Source organism: Trichosurus vulpecula, chromosome 8, assembly GCF_011100635.1.
Source record: "Trichosurus vulpecula isolate mTriVul1 chromosome 8, mTriVul1.pri, whole genome shotgun sequence".
Lineage (NCBI taxonomy): Eukaryota > Metazoa > Chordata > Mammalia > Diprotodontia > Phalangeridae > Trichosurus > Trichosurus vulpecula.
Window position 1 is genome coordinate 89,949,657 of NC_050580.1, and position 15,105 is coordinate 89,964,761.

The following is a 15,105-nucleotide window of genomic DNA, read 5'->3' on the forward strand; positions in this document are numbered from 1 at the left end:
CCCCAACTGAATCTAAAGTCCCTGATAGTAAGGGTAGTGATTTTATAGACTCTGTATCTTTCACCTAAGCACAGAGTAGGATCCCAAAAATGTTTGTTCAAAGATCGATGGGTCCTCTGTAAGGGTTCATCTCAATTCAACAAACGTTTATTTAGTGGTTATTATGGGCAAGACACTGTGGTAGGTGCTGCAGAAGGCTCCCATGCCACCGGGGGTAATGGGGATTAGGGGTGGGAGGAGATCCTCTTCATGCACAGATTAAGTATAATCCTTGTATTATGTGATGGAGAAAAGGGAGAGAGCCAGACAAAATGCTTCAGGAAAACTTGGGGAGTGAGTGATGCTATAGAGAATGGTCTGGGAAAGCTTTGTGGAAAAGGGGCACTTGAAGAAAAAGAACTTTTAACAGTCAGAGATGAAGAGAGAATACATTCTAGGTATGAGGGGGCAAACTGTATGAATGCACGGAGGTGGAAGACAGCAGACCAAGATCAGGGAACGACAGTAATTGTCTAGAAGTTACGTCTAAATCACAGCAGAGACAAAATAATGTTCTTCTGACCTTCACCTTGGAGCTTTCCCTTAAAGCACACTGGCACACCCCAAGGTATCTTTTATACTGAGTCTTGGCATCTATGCAGCAGCTGATCCAAGTACATGTACATACACACACACACACACACACACACACACACACACACACACACACACAAAATTCCCCTCCAAGGAACAGAAATAGGCCACCCTCCTGAGACTATTTTTTTCCCAAATAACAACTTTCCTAATGGAAAGTGGATTAAGGGGCCCTAAAAGTGTCAGTAATCAGATCCTACTCCAATGTGTGCCTAAAACAGGGAAAGAGTTAGGAAATCCATACCTGAGTCACCAAACCTGGGAAAATATTTAGTACTGGATTATTTGCTATTCCTGGAGAAGAAAAGGTCAAGCCAGGCCCCTGATAAGTTAGGCCACGTTTAGACAATAAGCTACTTTTCAAGCTCTTTTCCCACCAGTAAGTGTCTTAGCACATTAACAGCATGAGGAAATCAATTTAAAAACCACATCATTGTTCTGGGCTTTTACTCAGTGAACCACTTAATGCAGAGGCAAATGAGGGACATCCTTTATAAGCCTGATCAGAAAGGTGATTCAGAGGACGATACTTGTCATAAGGCGATTCTCATAAACTATCATGGTGCCATGCTATTTGAGTCAGTGTAATACAAATAGAAAGGGCTGTGGATTTGGACAGTTGAGGTTCCAACCCTGGCTCTGCTACACACAGCCTGTGTGATTCTGAGGCAAGTCCTGATCCTGAGGCCTTGGTTTCCTCATTTGTAAGAAGAAGGGGTTGGAATAAGATGACCTCTAAGATTCTATTAGAAGCTCCAAGGGCGATAGAGTATCAGACCTGGAGTCAGAAAGACTCATCTTCCTGAGTTCAAATCTAGCTGGGTGACTCCCACCAAGTCACTCAGCCCTGTTTGCCTCGGTTTCCTCACCTGTAAAATGAGCTGGAGGAAGAAATTACAAACCACCCCAATATCCTTGCCAAGAAAACCCCAAATGGGGTCACGAAGACATGATTGATAAACGACTCAACAGCAACAACAAAAAAGATTTCATTGCCCTTTGTGCCACTTTCCAGCTTGAAATCTAATTATACTTTGATACTAACAGCCCTTACAAGTTAATACAACAGCCAAGTTAATACAACAAATACTAACAGTGCAGTTACCATTTGCGACCCTGTGCTGCATGCTGAGGATAGACAAAGATGAGATTAGGTACGGGTCGTGCTTCCAAGAAACTTACCTTTAGGCGAAGCAGCATTAAAAAGACAGCCTCCAGTTCTTCCAACAATTGGGGCAGCCCAGGGCACAGGACTTGGAATCAAGAAGGCCTGAGTTTGAGGGTCTCCGACACTTATCAGCTGTGTGACCCTGGGCAAACCCCTCTGTGCCTCAGTTTCCTCAACTGTAAAATGGTGATGATAATAGCACCTTCCTCGCAGGGTTGTAGTGAGGCTCAAATGAGTTAACCTACATAAAAGTCCTTGCAAACCTTAAAGCCTAAGATGAATGTTATTATTGTTATTATCATTTTTATTATTATTAATCACTATCATTATATTCCCTGGGTCCTGAATACTTGGGTGAGTTATTTCATCACTCTACATTTTAGTTTCCTCATTTGCAAAATGAAGCAGTGTTTCAACAATCCGGCTAGCAGCTGCTGTGGGGGTGAAAAAGCAACACAAGCCCAACAACAAGAACACTGCCAGCATAAGTTCTTTTGATCTGCTTTACTAAGGAAAGCAACATTAAGGGGTTAACAAGCTTACTTTAATCCAGCATACAGACATCATTCACTTAGTTCAGGGGAAAAAGCCAGCACCCTGAACTTCAGAGCAAATACAAATACCAAGATACATTAGAAACGGACCAAATCACAAGTCATAGTTACCAAAAAGCATCAACCTCTGAGTTCACAAGCCAGGAAGCTTGACAACGGCTGGCCCAGAGTCACATGCCACTTCTCCTGTGGCTCAGAGCTCCGAGAAAGAGAAAGTCAACCCCTGGTTTTATATCTGTTTCAGGGTCAAGGGTGAGTCACACATGCTACTCACCCATGTGACCTAAAATCGTCACAAAGAGGTGACTTAAACCCACATGGTCTAAAAGCCTCTGATGTCCCAAACGTGCCACTAAAACCCATGTAAACTAGGCCCTCCCCTGAGGCAAGGAGGTCACCAAGGACTCCCAATCTAATCAAGGAAACAAAGGCCAAACTCTTCAAGGGCACTTGGTTGAACTGAGTGCTAAGAGCCCATTTTGATTGCCAACACAAGCAGTTTGACCACGTGATTTCCAAGGTCCCTTCCAGCTCTAACTTTCTATATATCTATGAATCTATATGAGATAGTGAACAATATTGCCTAGACCATTAGAGTGAGTCTCTTGTATATTTATTCCAGTCACTCTTTAGCAAAAATAAAATGGACACCTATACCCAAAGTGCTCAGACTTGCATGGTCCACTGTGGAGGCCGCTTCTCTCCTAAATAATAGCCTGTCCCAAAATATTGTTTCTAAAAATAAGGCTGCATCCAAATCTGATGTCAGGGCTTCCACCAGGTCATAGTAATTAAAGGTTCCAGAAGAGAGGGGGGAGTGATGTGTCCATGTTTAATTTGGATAATTACCACCTTCAATTCTAAATTCCCCCAAGACTTTTAAATGGCTGTTGGATTATTCTCCTCCCATGCTGGCTTGCTGGATTTAGTTAACAGTGTGATCAGACAGGGTCCCTTTAAATCTAAAAGACCGAGTAGTATAAGATGCTGCTTTTAGATCCCTCACAAACCTGAAGGCCCAGATTATCATGGCATTTCTCCGAGAAGGCAGTACCACCCCTTCTATAAATGTTTAGTAGGTGCTAAATAAATAATAAGGATAAAAATTCTGTAATAGAAAAGTAGCCAAAGATATGAACAATTCTTAAAAGAAGTACTGCAAAATATTAAAAATCACATTCGAGAGTGATCCAAATCATAATTATAAAAGATAATTCAAAACAAACACTTCACATTCCATAAATGGGTAAAGATGACAAAAGATGGAAAAAGTCAATGTTGGAGGAGTCTGAGTGAGACAGGTACACTAATGCATTGTTGGTGGAGCTACAAATTGGTACAACATTTTTGGAAAATTTGGAATTATTCAAATAAAGGCACTAAAATATCCATAATCTTTGATCCAAAGATTCCACTATTAGGTTTATCCCAAGAAGGTCACTGGCAAAAAAAAGGTCTCTACAATTCCAAAATTTCATAGCAGTACATTTTGTGGTAGCAACGAAGAAAAAAGAAAACAGATGCCCATCAACTAGAGAATGGCTAAACAAATTGTGGTCTATGAATGTAACTGGATATTATTGTGCTGTAAGAAAGGATGAATATGATGAATACAAAGAAGTATGGAAAGATTCGGATTGACGCAACATCAAGAACTGGAAAAATCATATATACAACGACTCCAACTATATAAATAAAAACCACAAAAAAAAAATTGAAACTGGATGCTGTGAAATTATAAAGACCAAACTTGGCTCCAAGGAAGAGACAGGAAAAGATAACTCCCCCTGCTCTTTTGAAGTGATTACATCCATGCATGTGCAATATTTCATCTAACGTCAGATGTTTTTCAACGTATGGGTCATTTTTAATTAATTTTTTCTCTTTTTCTTTCCTTTTTAAATTCTTTGTCATGAGAGATTGCTTTCTGGGGAGCATAAAGGAAAGGACCCAGAGAAATCTAGGTAATATAAAATATGTCAACAAAAATATTTTTTAAAAATCAAGCATTAATTAAAAAGGGTCTAGAGCCTCTGAGTGATTTGGGGCTTTGGGCAATTTAATCATTCTGGGCCTCCATTTCTTCATCTATAGAATGAGGACCTTGAACTAGATGACCTCAAAAGGTCTTTTCAGATCTGAATCTATGATTCTATGATCTTTGATCCTTCCAAAAATATATATATATACATATATATACACACACACACATACGTCAGAGATATTCTAAAATAAATATTCTTTCAATTACAGATTGTAAAAGTTATAATATAGCTACATTTCAAAAAGATCTCTGAGACCTAGAGATAATTTTGCAAAAATGTTACATCTGTTTCTAAGCAAGGCTTTTATTATGATACATACTATTTATACAGTGCTTTATTTTTCCAAGTACTGTTCTCTACTATCTCATTTTGTCCTCATAACCACCCTGGGGTGTAGAACAGATGTTATTATCTCCATGCTATAGACAATACAATTGAGGAACAGAGAGGTCAATAGGCTTGACCCGAGTCACATAATTGGGTAGCAGAAGAGACAGAAACTAGAAGACAGTACGATTTAATTAAGGGATCCAATCCTATTAGTTAATTTTCAGCAAATTTGTGAACAAATACATTTGGTTAAGAATTGGTTTATGCTTCTATCACAGCATATCTTAAGATTATAGCTCACATTTATATAGCACTTTAATTGATGTTTCTTAGGGCAATGTTCTGGGTGACTTAACCCTCTCAGCTTTTCATCTCCCAACCTGAGGTGAGGGGCTCTCCCGATGGGCGAGTGTGTCACTTGGCCCTAGCCATGCTTTACATTTCACCCTGGTCATCTTCTTGCCACCTGATGCCATACACATGGTGTGATATAACTCTCTGATATAAGTAGTACAAATATTACTACCCCCTTTTAAATAGTAAAGAGACTAAAGGTCAATGAAGTTAAATTACTTTCCCACAGAAGTATAATTAGGGCAGAACAACTAGAGCTTTATCCCAGGGTATGAACATCCAAGGAAGCCACACTTCATTTTCCATGCCTCATGGCACTCCGCTGACCCAATCCATGTTGCAGGGTGAATCACAATTCCTTACCCCACCAAGGGGTGCCATCCCAAGACATCATTCTCATGATGTACCTCCCCTAGGGCCTGCCTTTCTCTACCCCATACCCTCTCCCCCAATGCCACTTCTTTAATTTCTTTATCTTCTCTAGTTGGGTGATCAAGGACCATTAGCCAGGCTGTGGGGCTATAGGCTAGACCCTCTAGGAGACAGATTACCCCTTCTCTAACATCCAGAGCATACTATCCTTCCTCTGCCCCTTTCCTTCCCCGAATTTGCCCTGGGCACAAGAATTCCCAAATATGACTACACTTGCCCATAATCACAATGTAATAAACAGAGTCAGAATTTGAAGCCAAGTCTTTTCCACTATACCTGCCATTTGATTAAAGAGATTGTTTAAAATTCATCCTACTCTTGACTATGCCATGAAATCTACAAAAAGCTAAAGGAAGACAATGTCTGGAACAATCTGAGAAAATAACCTGGCTTTAAGGTCTCAGCAGAGTTGCAAAGAGAATGAGGCTAGTATTTTCTCCTTTAATTTACATAGCTGTGCCCATAATCTAATATAAAACCTTATTCTCAGACTGTAAATCATAGTGTTATAGCTAGTTCTTTCCAAGAATGCAGTTGGCAGTAGAGGGGAAAGGGGAAAGAGAAACAAGGGGGAAAAAGAGAGGGAAAGAGAAAGAGCTAAAAGGCAAGAGAACAAGGTCTCAAAACTATTTTGGAACCAACAGTGTATTTTCTCAGCAAATTACAATCAGTCTGTCTCCCCCTTTCCCTCCCCTCACAGCTTTTTCTCCTCAGATGGTTTAGTCTGCGGCCGTGCTGAAGGAAAGCGAGCATCAGTGGGCACTCAAGCGGTTCACAGAGCACTAGCAGTTCACACTGCTCTGTCTAAATTCAGGGACATAATTTCATCAAATGAGAAAACTCCCTGTGGTGGTAGACCAGGCATGGCCATAATTGGTGAGACGAAGAATCTAGAAGTGTGTTTAGCGAGGGCAGTTCTTCTGGCTCAGAAATATAAACAAAATTTCCAGTTTTAGGCTCCCCAAACAATTACTGTTCCCTTCTTGTATATATACACTGTCAGAAGTGGTCTTTGTGCCAGGTGTTTTTGCTTAACTGTTTTTCTTTGTTACAAGGGTGTGTTCAACCTGGAGGAGTAAAGAAACAACCGTGATATAAAAAAGAAAAGGAAAAGAAAGGCATCAGTAAAACTTGTAATTAACTATAGAAGACATTGAGAATACAGGGAGAAATGGACACAAGAAGGGAGGTGTAGAAGAAAAGGATGGGAGAAGAGTAAAGCAAGGGTTTCAATGACCATTTTAAGAACAAATGAGAAAAAAATTGAGATGAAAGAACCATTGTATCACCTAATCTAACTCCCTCATTCCTCTAAAATCCCAGGATTTTATGTATTCTCATGTGAAACTATGGCTCAACTCCATCCTACATGAAGATATATACATGCATTCATTCACTCAACTAGCTTTATTTATCTGTTGAAATACATGCTGTATGTAAAGGTTATTCTAGATATTAGAAGACAATAAAAACTTTAGATAAAAAGATGATCCATCTCCTCGTGGAGCTCACAGAGCAGAAGGAGGAAAAACGGAGATTAGAAATAATGATAATACGGTACATCACATTTCATATGAAATTTAGAGAAGTATAAAACAAATGTGAAGGCAGAAGATTTCAGAAAGTGAAGTTCAAAGCAGAAGGTCTTTACTAAGGACTAGGAAGTATCCAAGAAGTTCAATGTGGAGGATGTAGCTGGGTTGGACAAGGCTTCATTGCAGAGGGTAATACATACTATGGGTATGAGATATTGGAGCCAACATAGGCAACATTAGTTGGTTTTGCTGAACTGTTTTTTTTCTTTTTCTTCTTTAATCATTGTTAAAAGGAATGGCTACATTCTGGAGAGCAATTTAGAACTATGTCCAAAGAGTTATAAAACTGTGCATATCCTTTGATCCAGCAATGCCATGGCTTAGGTCTGTATCCCAAAGACATTTTTTAAAAAGAGAGAAAAGGATCTATTTGTACAAAAATATCTATAGTAGCTCTTTTTGTGGTGGCTGCTAAGAATTGGAAATTGAAGGAATGCTTACCAGTTGGGGAATAGCTAAACAAGCTTTGGTATATGATTAAAATGGAATATTGTTGTGCTATAAGAAATGACAACCAGGATGCTATCAGAAAAACCTGGAAAGACTTACATGAACTGATGCAAAGTGAAGTGAGCAGAACCAGGAGAACACTGTACACCATAAGAACAATACTGCATGATAAAGAACTGTGAACGACTTAGCTATTCTAAGCAATATAATGATCCAAGACACTCCCATAGGTCTAATGATGAAGGATTCTGCCTCCAAAGAAAGAACTGATATCGTTTGAATACAGACTGAAGAATGCTATTTTTCACTTTCTTTCTTTCATTCTTTTTCTTTTATTCAGGTCTTCTTGTACAAAATGACTGATATGGAAATATTTTACATGGTATAACCTACATCTGATTACTTTCCATCTCAGGGAGGGGAAGGAAAGGGAAGGTGAGAGGGACAGAATCTGGAACTCAAAACTTAAAAAAATACAAATTTTAAAAAATTGTTTTAACATATAATAGAGGGAATAAAATATATATTTAAAAAAGATGGCTACATGGGTTTGGGCAGGGGAGGGATACATTTAGAAGTCAATGTGACATAACAACAAAAAGCATCAACAGAAGTATAGCTTTTCAGGACCCCATGGACCATATTGTCCTTGGGGTTTTCTTGGCAAAGATACCAGAGTGGTCTGCCATTTCCTCCTCCAGTGGATTATGACAAACAGAGTTTAAATGACTTGTCCAGAGTCACACAGCTAGTAAGTATCTGAGGCTGGATTTGAACTTAGGTCTTCCTGACTCCAAGCCCAGTGCTCTATCCCACTGAACTATCTAGTTGCCCAAGGATAGACCAGAGGAGGCAAAATATGGAGGCAAGAGTATCTATTACAGGGCTATTGTAATAGTCTAGGCAAGTGGTGATGAGTGCTTGTGTTAAGGCAGTGGGAATAGAAGGTAAGGGAGTAAGTAGCAAGGATTTTGTAGAAATGCAATCAACAGGACCCGGTAAATGATGAATATGAGATAGTAAGAAGAAAGTTAAAACCACTTCCAATAATTTGAATGTGACAAGATGACCAGCACCACAGACAGAAATCATGAAGTTAAGAGGAAGAACAGATTTAGGAGGGAAGATCACAAAATTATAGATATATAATTGTAAGGGACTATAAACATGTTCCTAATTTTGGCTTGGTTTTGTTTTTAGTAACTTCATTATTTTCTTCTGAATTTAACACCTAAAATTAGCATTTCCAGCTACAAAGTAGGGTATAAAAAGAGGGCTGTAAATGAAACTGTGAATCTTTATTTCATTTAGTTTGCTTTAAAAAAAAATTCTACGATAAATTCAACATGTTACTCTCAGATCTATCCTCCTTAAATGTGTTTCTTTTAGAACTTCCTTGTTCTCTTCTGTACATATAAAAATTTTTCAATGGCTCTATTTTTCTTTTCCTTCTTTGTTTTTTTGCATCGCTATTGCTATTCTCCTTCCTTCCTCAGATTCCCTTCCCCCCATTAAAAAAAACCTTATAACAAACATAATCAAATCAAACAAATCCACACTAATGGCTACATCCAAAAATGTAATCTCTCTCCGCACCTTGAGTCTATCACCTTTCTTTTAGGAGGTGGGTAATGTGCTTCATCAGGGGTCCTCTGAATTCATGCCTAATCATCGCTAAGTGTTAGCGGTGGAAGTGAAATTAAGGAAAGTAGGAGAGAAGGAAAAGTTTGGAATAGTCATCGTAGGGAATGGGATGAGTGACAGCATAGGGCCAGCTGGGATTATGCCAAATGAATTTGAAGTGCCACACTTCTCATGGTGTGCAAATACAAACTTCTACGAGTGCCTATTCCTCTTTGCACTCTTGTAAATTCTTCCAGGCTCAGCTGGGCTTTCTTGGTCATTTAAGAACACAGATAGAGATCATGGAAAAAAACATCCTATCCATGAGGGATTGTTGACCAAATCATCAGCCTGTCCAAAAAAGGAAGGAGAAGGAAGGGGGAGAGAGGAGGGCAGGAGGGAAGAGAAAGGAAGGGAGGAAAGAAGAGAGGAGAAAAGGGAAAGAAGAAGGGAAGGCAAGGAAGGAGGAAAGAAGGAAGGGAGGAAGGGGAAGGAAAATGGGAAGGAGGAGGGAGTGAGGAAGTAAGGAGGCAAAGAAGGAAGGAAAGAAAGGAGGAAGGGAGGAAAGGAGGAAGAAAGGGAAAAAAGGAAGAAAGCAGGAAACAAAGAGGGAAGGCAGGATGAGAGAGAAGAGGGGAGGGAGGGAGGTAGAGAGGAAGGGAGGGAATAAAAAACAGCCATTATATAAAGAAGAGAGAACCATGGACAGAATTCAGTTTAAGTCTAGAGACTCCTACCTTCTCTGCCTGGCAGCCATAGCTATGCCATTCAATTTCAGCAATGCATTAAGTGAAGAGAGGACTGCACTAAAGGCAGATGCAGCTCTGTCCCTTAATAGCTAGGTGACCATGGGCATTCACATGACCTGAGCCTCCAATTTCCTTATTTTTAAAACAGTGATGCTACTTTCACTACCAATATCAGGAGGTTGCTGTGAGGGTCAACTAATAGAATGAACTAAAGCACTTTTTAAACAACAACAGTTTATTATCACATGTCTAATGAAAATCACGTGTCTAGGAAAACATGAAGAGGTGTTGCCAAGGGTAGGAAGGGAGGGAGAGTTTATAATCTGTCAACATCATAGGAGGGAACTCCCAGATCAGTGACATCACAGGTCCATGGAAGGATTTGAGTAATAATGTGTGGATCTTGTTTGTCTCTTGCTTGTGCCCCACCTACCGTCATTAGTACAAATACCATAGCCCTGAGTAACACAGGAACACTGGTGACTCTCTCACTGCCTAGAGGAGCTCCAAACACTTTTCAGCCATCCACATAAAGTCGTAAGATGGTAGACAAACCCTCATGAGGGTAATGAGTCAATTTCCTCATGGCAGGATCACGGTGTTCCAGAAAACTTTGCACCAATTCTTACAAGCTAGATTACCAGGCAAGGAGACATTTGCCTATGATTTCTCCATGTAAGAGACTCCATTGACCAAATTGCCCCAATGGTGATCTCTCGGTCATTTTATTTGAGACAGCTAGTTGGGCTCCTCTTTAACACAGCAGTGGAAGGTAACAACGGAAGCCTATAGTGTCTTGCGTCTGGGTTCTAACATACTAGTTCCTTTGTAATCAGCCCTCTCCACCTCTTGACAGGCAGGCATATAGTCCATCATTTCTCCTATAACTCCAAACATAGTCCCTGTTATCTCTGACTTCTCCCTAGTTTCTAAGTCCTGGCCTTCCTATGGTGGTGTTCCTATTACATGCCCCCATATAGTATGGGCTCCTTTTTAACATCCTTCCTTGTCCAGCAAACAGTGTTTGGTTTCTGCTCTTGACAACTCCCTTGGATTTGGCATTTACATTTTCTGCTCCCGCTAAATGCTCTCATTGCCATCACACTAGAAACTGGTGTTGAACCAAACCTCTGCCCTATCCCTCCTGTCCTGTCCCTTCCCCAAGTGATATTATCCACTTCCTCTCATAGACATGCTCAGTATCTTTGTTGATCACTTCCCACTTCGGCTCTGTGAGGGTTTGGGGTAAAGAGAATTAGAGGTCTCTGTCTATATCTTTCTAGAGACCTTTGATTCTCCCATCATAGGACTCTGAGAGTACAATGGACTCTCTCTTAGCATCTAAACTCAATAATCCAAACTGGTTGTTTGGAGAACTAGTTAAATCCTGAGCCTAAAAGATTCTAAACTAAAAGTATACATATAGATTTCACAGAATGCACAGATATAAAACACTGGGATTGATAGATCTGGGTCCATAGTGAGCATTATCCTGGATAAGTTTAAGTGAAAGTCAGGGGGATAAAATGCTTTTGAAAAAAGATCTGATAGCCGGTGGTGGTGGTGCATTCCTGCTACCAGATGAATAATGCTGGTGACTTGCTTGAGTTTGGGAGTTCTGAGCTTCAGTAGGGCTAAAGTTGATAGATTGTCTGCATTAAATCTGGCAGTAGTATCATGAGCTCCAAGGGGGATGTGAGGGGGAAGGGGGGGAAGGGAACAGGTTTGAAGCAGAGCAGGTCAAAGCTTCTGTACAGATCAGTAGTGGGCTCATCTCTTGAGTAGCTGCTGTACTTCCAGCAAGAGAGGTAAACCCAGTGTCAAAAAGGGAAAAAGGGAAGATAAGGAAAAAGAAGAGAAAAGATCTGATAACTCTCAGAAGAATATAGGAAAACATGTGGCAATGCCAATAGCCAGGTCACTGACACATGAATCAGCCTGAGGAATAATAATCCTAACTAATATTTATACAGCGTTTACTATGTGCCAGGCACTCTGCTAAGTACTTTATAATTATTACCTCATTTGATTTACAACAAGCGTGGTAGGAGCCATTATTACCCTCACTTTGCATATGAGGAAACTAAGGCAAACAGAGGTTAAAGTGACTTGCCTAGGTCTTCCTGACTCCAGATCTGGTGCTCCATCCACTGTGCCACCTAGCTGCTCCGTTGACAACACGGGGCGCAATGCTGCAGGTGCTCAGAAAAGACAATGCCACGAGACTGCTCGTTTCCTTCTCCAATTTCTCCAGTTTCATAACACCTAGCTTCACGCACAGAATAAACATCAAGTCCCTTCGTTAACCTCTGAAGAACTTTCTGCGCTAATTGTCACTAGGAGGACCAAGCCAAAGCTGACCACATTCGGCAAGAAAGAAAAGCCAAAAACTCATTCTCTAACCTAATTGGGCTATTTATGTCCTTTCGTGCCAGATAGTCACAGTCCATTGTAAAGGAATAAATCATCAATTATCCATCTGAATAGTTCAAGCCTCAAAGCTCACCTTTTCTTCCATTGTGAGGGCATATGCAGGAATCATGGATCATAGAATCAGAGAGCTAGAGTTAGAAGGTAACCCATGGACCAATTATTCTAACATGCTCATTTTACAGATGAGGAAACTGAGGCACAGAGTAGGGTAATAGAGTGCCCAGACCAGGAAGACCTGAGTTAAATTCAGCCCCAGACACTTATTAGCTGTTTGACTCTGAGCAAGTCATTTAACCCGTTTGCCTCAGTTTTCCCAACTGTGAAATAGAGATAATACTACCACCTACCTCCCAGGATTGTTGCAAGGATTAAATGAGATAATATTTGTAAAACATGCCTATCATAGTGCCTGGCACATAGAGGGCACTATACAAAGGCTTATTCCCTTTCCTTTCCTTGAGTGACTTGCCCACGGTCACATAAACGAGAAGCATCAGAGGCAAAGTTTTAACCCGTAGTTAAGCTACGGTATTCCATATTATTTGGGACCAGCATCCATCATCGTTGCCTCATTAAACAATCATTATCCTCCAATTATAAGGGATTTTTAAATAAAGACAAGAAAGTTTGGTTATAAATTCAACAGCCATATACAGCAATATATGTTATTTCATCCAACATAATTAAACCCAAACTCATAACCTTTTCTTAAAGCCTACTACCCCACTTACGTCTTCCTCTTTTTATCAATAGCACCATTATTCTTCCATCTCAAAACCTCAGAGCTGCCCTTGGCTCCTTGCTCCTTTCTCTTTCTCCCTCTCCCTCTCCCTCCCCCGCCCCGTCTGTCTGTGTATGTCTATCTGTGTCTGTCTGCCTGTCTCTCTCTCTCTCTGTGCAATCCAATCATTCACCAAATCTTACCTATTCTTCTTTCAAAAGATTTCTTATATTTATTCTTTCCTCAATTTTCCCATCTGTAAACTGGAAGAACTTTGACCCAAATTATCCAATAACCTAAGTCCGAATTGAAAAATTAGTAATTGCAACACTAATTTTATATTCAAACCAATTCAATGATATAAATTTACAGCAGATGAGAACCAAAGATCCATGTTTCCATCATGTTGCAAAGGAACAGATTATTAGCTCATTCCATCAATTTTTCAGACTCTTAGCTATTTGTATTCACATGGGACCCAATCTGTTAGTCAGGCAGCCCATCTGTTGTCCATCATCATGACCCACCCAGCATCTTTTGTGCATGCATAGTATCTCACATTTGAATCGTAGTTTATAGTAGACAAAATTATTCCTCACAAAAAAACCCATAAGGTATATGGTGCATGTGTCATTCTCCTCATCATAAAGACTAGGGTTAGAGAGGTCAAATGACTTGCCCATTGTCATATGGCCAGACAGTGAGGGAACCAGACTTGAATCCAGGTGTTCTAATTCTATATCCTAAACTCTTTCCATTACAACATCATGCCTCCCCGTATTTAAATACCTACTATCTGCAGGACCCCTGATTCCCTAAAGAATGGTGCAATTCACAGACTAATGAAAAACCAAGCATCTGAAATATTTATATACATGCATATGTACACACACACACACACACACACACACACACACATATATATATATATATATATGCATGTATATAATCTGTTGTTGTCATTTTCATCTGTATCCACTTCTTTGTAATCCCACTTAGGATTTTCTTGGTAGAGATACTGGAGTAGTTTGCCATTTCCTTCTCTAGCTCGTTTTACAGATGAGGAACTGAGGAAAATGGGGTTAAGTTGCTTGTCCAGGGTCACACAACTAGTAAATGCCTGAGGCTAGATTTGAACTCATGAAGATGAGCTTAATAATAATATATTCTATATACATATCTATATGCAAAAAAGAAAAACAACAGCCCTATTCTTGTCCTGCTGAGCAAATATTTTCCTACACCCTAAGTGGGAATGTGATAAATACATACCAGCAAAGGCCCTAGGGAATTGTATGACAAATCAGTAGCAGAAACAAGTGCCAACTGGAGATTAATTTTACATATGTTTATGAAGAATATGCATACATTTCACTGGGCACCTGCACACCCAGGCACCATGTTAACAGAGTTGCTATTGTAGGCCACTGAAGGCAGCTGCCTCTGAAGGAAGAAGTGTTCAGACTCGAAAAACAGGTGATCATACATTCTTAAAGCATGTGCAAAATATTAATCAAATAGTTTACAAAATGCCAGCAGCTGTTTGGTACAATGCATCTCCCCAGCCACAGGTACTAATTTAAAGTCTAATATCCACCACACATATATTCACACAGAGAACCACAAAAAGAGTTAAAGCCTTAAAAGAATTTCACAGTCTATTCACACATGTATCTTAACTTTGCACTGTTTTATTCATAGTCCAGAAAATCCCAAAGGAAACCACTTTAAAGCAGCATCTTTTCAACAATATTAGGTGACAATTCACTTAGAAAAGGTCTACTGGGGGTGGGGGGGTGGAGTCTTCATGCAGCAGGCAAGAGAAATACAGTGGGGGTGGGGGGATGAGGTGGGGGATGGTAAAGTCTGGGATTCCATAGGTTGGTAGCTGAAAGGGACCTTAGAGGCCATCAAGTCCAACCCCTTAATTTTAAAAATAAAGAAACTGAGGCATAGGTAGATTAATTGACTTGCCCAAGATCAAAGTCTTTTTTCACGCGCCAAAATCTATATGACTT

The 15,105-nt window shown here is 40.0% G+C and overlaps 1 protein-coding gene across 8 annotated transcripts in view; it reads right to left on the bottom strand.

The window, feature by feature from the left end:
• TACC2 (transforming acidic coiled-coil containing protein 2) overlaps window positions 1-15,105 on the bottom strand; it is a 311,227-nt gene that overhangs the window by 201,806 nt on the left and 94,316 nt on the right. The gene's annotated exons all lie outside the window — the stretch shown is intronic.